The sequence below is a fragment of the Sceloporus occidentalis genome, unplaced genomic scaffold, assembly GCF_023333645.1.
Source record: "Sceloporus occidentalis isolate IW3139 unplaced genomic scaffold, rSceOcc1.0.p SCAF_6, whole genome shotgun sequence".
In the NCBI taxonomy this organism is placed as follows: Eukaryota; Metazoa; Chordata; class Lepidosauria; order Squamata; family Phrynosomatidae; genus Sceloporus; species Sceloporus occidentalis.
The window spans coordinates 7,949,045-7,954,298 of NW_028316986.1; positions in this window are offsets into that span (position 1 = coordinate 7,949,045).

Genomic DNA, 5,254 nt, shown 5'->3' on the forward strand with positions numbered 1-5,254 from the left:
TTACTGCTTCACAAATATTAAAGGAGAATTATTTAAAGATTTCAAATAGATGGTACTTTACACCATCAAAAATCAAGAAAATCTATAAAATACCAAATTTAAAGTGTTGGAGATGTGGAAAGGTGAGGGTACCTTATTTCATATGTGGTAGTCATGCAAGAAGGTTAAAAAATTCTGGCTCAAAATACATGCAGCAATTCAAGGAGCATTCTCTCTTCAATTTAACATGTCTCCTGAGTTTTATTTACTGAACATGCTACCAGATATGGACAAAAAGACAGAAAAAACATATTGGAGAGTGTTCTTATACTTAACTACGGCTGCAAGACTTGTGATCGCAAAAAATTGGAAGAATAGCAAACCATTACTAATAGAGGATTGGTTGTTAAAAGCTCAAGAATTCAAGGAAATGGATAGACTCACAAAGCTACTAAATAATAAACCTGAAAATGTCCTGAATGAAGAATGGCACCCAGTAACACAACTCTGTGGTAAGGCATTTGATATCAAGGAAGACTTCTTACTATAAACTTGAAATGTAATTAGAGACAGAAAAATGATTTGGAATGGGATACATATGTTTAGTATAAATATTGTTGGGGGGAGGGGTTATAGATTGGTTTTTGCTGGGGTTTTCTTCTTCTTCTTTTTCTTTTTTTGGTATAAAATCATATTTTGTATTTTGCATTTTGGTGAAATAAAGGAAAAAAATTAAAAAAGAAATATCATTACAACATGAATAGGAAAAAAATAAAGTGGATAATGAAATATGCAAGTTTTGAAGGAGAGGAAATTGCAATTCAGATTCTGAGCTACAATGCTTTAAAAACTTAAAGTAGATGCCATACAGGATCCTTAGTTTGTTATAAAATGTAGGCATGATATTATATGTGTGCTAGTTTTCAAATAAGTAGCAATTTTAGTCTCTTGCAACATAAAGGGGAGGGGAAAATGAAATGTGGCAGCACTTCTAAGACTGTTTTTTTTCCTTTGGACATGAGCTTTTGTTGCATTTAAACCACATCTTCAGATGCAGTATCAAGTGATAGTAAGGCCTCAGCTGTCATACATGAGCATTAGAAAGGAAGAATGCAAAATAAAGGATAACAAAAGAGTCAGAAGCCCGAAAAAAAATAATGCCCAAGGCTGCAGCACATTCTACACTGGTAATGTATTATGTAGATCTCTAGATGGAAAATTAAGTATTAATTTTATCATACAACCTTATACTAAACAGTAGCATTGAGCAACTCAAATAGGATACCATATGTGCAACTGAATAAACAACCAAACTTTCATGTATATACATGTAAAATGTGTAATGTACAGTCTTTGGAACAATGAAAACAGGTGCAACTCCATAGTGGTAGATCTCAAAGTTATAGCCTTGTTAGTCTGTAGAATCAGTATGTAGAGCAATCTGGTAGCACCTCTGAGATTAACTGAAAGAACAAAATTGGCATCTAAGGAAGTAGACTAAAGTCTATGCAAGCTCATGCTGCCACTTTCTTTCAGTTAGTCTCAAAGGTGCTACAAGATCTCTCTACTTACAGTACAACTCCACTTTCACTATTTTGAATTAAATGAATAAATATAGAATAAGTCATCTTCTGCAAACTTAAGTGAAACAGAGACATTCTACATCAGATAAAAATGTCAGACTGCTTCTGTATAGGAATCTAGACGTGTGTGAAATACTCCCAGGATACTGGCCATAGTGAGAAAAGTACATCTATGAAGGACGAAACACAAAGAAAACCACTTCTGCAACCCGACCCTTGACCATTTCTTTCTAAGTAATTCCCCCTCCAAGATACCAGGGATTACTTGCCTGAAGAAGTAATTAGTGCTAAGGTGAGAAGAATGCAGAAAACATAGCTGGTCTTCATAGCAATGCAAAAGAGAAAGGAGCATTTGCTCAATGTCTGCAAGAAAATACAAGGTGGTTGACTAGAGATGGTATCACTGTGTCTTTTGTACCTATCTGGGGATATCAGATGTACATCATGTGAAAATATATTTGCAAGAAAAGCCCACTAGCTCCACACCATGTTACTATGTTTCAACAAGAAGGTGTTCCTTGTAACAGGACCAGAGAACAGAGAACAACGGGTTCCACTACAGCTCTGAGCACAGTCTTGCATGGAAGAGCAAAACTGGTTAGGCAAAGGATGGTGTGAAGAGGTGCTTCTTCAGCTATCTGATGTGGTGTAATATCAGTTTTGCTTCCTAATATATCAGGGATCAGTAACAGATCTGTGCCATCTTATTAGCATGTCCACCTACTTTCTTAGAAAGTAACCATGGAGTGGGAGCTGAAGAATTACAGGCAGTGCCAGTCAATGGACTACCACAACAAGTAGCTACCATGCACTACACACCTCCGCACTTCACAATTCCTGATTCTGAAGTTTCCAACTATGTAAGTTATGTGTAGTTAAAAATATGAGATAAAGAGAAAGGGATCCTAACCATTTCTCTTGGATATTAGTTCAAAATGGCAGGATGTTGTTTGGTCTGCCTGTGATACGGAGCTCTACCTCACCTTGCTTTTAGTTCCATGAACTTATACAGATCAAAAGGCTTTCTTGGTTACTGTAGACCAGGGTTAGGCAACCTTTTTGAGCCGGGGGCCGGGTTGCTGTCCCTCAGACAACTGGGGGGCTGAAGCCAAAAAATAAATAATTAAATACTTTTTTTAAAAAACTTTAACTAAATAAATAAACCAGGACAAATGTAGGACAACATTTTCAAATGGTGGACACTTTTTTTAAAAAAGTGGAGGACACACAAAAAAATTTGCTGATTTTTTAAAAAAATGTTAATATAAATGCATGTTTCTGAGGCGTCTATAGACAATTGCCCTCCTTGCCCCTGCGCGTGAGAGGCCAAAGGCCCCGGTGGCAATCGGCGGCAGGACCGGGCTGGGGCCGGTCCCAAGGCCTCGCCTCGCCGCATCTGGCCTGCGGGCCGCAGGTTAACTACCCCTGCTGTAGACCCATCTTTCCACCTTCCCATGTATATAGAATTGGACTTTAAGGAAGCCAAGCCTCTTCAAAAGCCATGTTACACTACCATATTTTTGTAAATGAGTTGCTGTCCTCTAGAGATAGACATAACGTTTGAAAATATGAGACCCTTGCCTCAACCTAACTTTACAGAGTGGGGAGGTCTAAAAGCAGACTTCCTGAAAATAAAGTTCTGACTCTACTTTGCTCACCATTGTTATGCCCAGCCAGCCTGAGGACTCAGAGGAGGATGAATAAGCTGAGCCAGAGCCTCAGCTTGAAACTGAGCCTGGCCCTACTTCTGCCCAGCCAGCTCAAGCAGAACCTGAGCCTGATCCTAGTTCTGGCCTGCCAGCTCAAGCAGAGTCTGTGGCCTCCAAGGAGGCTCAGCAACTAAGCCACTTGGCAGCAGAGCCTTCAGGTATGGAAGAGAATGAAGAGAACATACCTAACCAACCAGTGAAGAGCTGAAAGGACATGTCTCTGGCTTTTGAGGAGACTTTATGAAAAATGCCAATTAATCAGCAAACAGCTGAGCTCATGCGAGCTGGGAATATTATTAGGTGTAGGACACCAGGCCATTTGTCAGAGATTATCTGAGTTCGCTAGTGAAAGCACGCTTGATCCTCGTCCTCCGTTTCTTCTCAGCCTGGACCTATGATTACTGGACTGCCTAATCATCTTGACCCTCTGGAACCCTTGATCTTGGACTGCCTGATCATCTGTCTCACTGAAATTCTGGATCTCAGATTGCTTGACTACTCTGGTTTGCACCTTGGACTTGGCTTTATATTTTCTTTGTGTACATGAGACTTTACAGTTTCCTTTACATATTTTTTTGAAAGTTTAGCTATCAGCATTCTTGGGTCAGAGGTTATTCTGTTCGGGAAAGCGACCATGCCTAATGATGCCACTCATTTATACTAATACACCACACTGGATCTCCTTTCCCTTTTGACAGGTTTGCAATATGTTTTGCATAGTCCAAAATCCTGCAGAACAGGTGAATTTGCAAATTCTTTATTTTGCCATTTTTCTGGAAAAGGAAAGGTGTATCTAAGAAGTGTTATGTTGTGTTCCTGTAGGTAGATACTGAAGACAAAGACATCCTCCTGGATATCCCAGGGGTACTCTGAGATTCCAGAGGAACCACAGAATCATACAATCCCAAAGTTGGATGAGAATGCAAGAACAATCCAGTCCAAAACCCTGCTATGGAGGAAGATACAGTCAGAGCACCCCTGACAGATGTAGTGAAAATGATGAACAGCTCATACCATGAGAAAGTTCCTGTGGCTTGAATTCATTGTTCCTAGTCTTTAGAACAGTGGAAACCAAAGTTTTTTTGTGGGTTTTTCGGACTATGTGGCCATGTTCTATAAGAGTTTCTTCCTGACATTTTGCCAGCATCTGTGGCTGGCATCTTCAGAGAATGCTTGCCTGGAAAGGAGTTGGGTATATATATATTGTGTGACCTGGAAAGGCAGGAGTGATTTGCATGTGTATTGTTCTGTTGCTAATGGTAAGCCTCAGGGTGGGAGGGTCTGCAAAAGAGGATTAGTGTCTGCATGATTAATCCTGGGGCTATAAAGTCATTGAGAACATTGAATTTTGAATGGAACCCCTTTCCCCATGTGAGAGATGAAACATTTTAATTTTCTCATACTTAAACTGTGGTGAGAACAGTAGATATATTTCCCACTCTTCTCCAGGGATGAGAAGAATTTTGACAGTTATTTCCATTCCTATATACAAGGGAGGCAGTCCTCAAGATGTGAGGGTGTACATCTGGTGAGCAGTACGCACAGGGGGTGATGTGGCTACTGAGTGAGCAAGAAAGGGCATTGCCTCCCTTTCTTTTTTACCGAACAGCCAGACCAAACCCAAATTGCACCCTCTGGAGCCTGCTGTGTTCTTTGCCGCAGCTGCACCAAAGAACTGGAGAAAAGCCACCGCTCCTACGGCAAAGGTGCCTTTTTCCACTGTAAAAAGGAGTGCCATTTTGACGGTTCTTTTTAGAGTGGCAAACTGCCAGATTAAGGCCTTGGTGTGTGGTTGCTGCAGCCCCAATCCAGCGCTGAATGGAGCATTGGGACACCACTGTATCTGTTCTGCCCCTTAGTGACAAGGTAATCAAAATGGCATACAAACACCACAAATGAAGAATGACCCATGATAATGTTGATGACAATGACCTTCTTGTCAAATTTTTAATAAAGAGAGAAACAGAAACTGTTAATCCACCG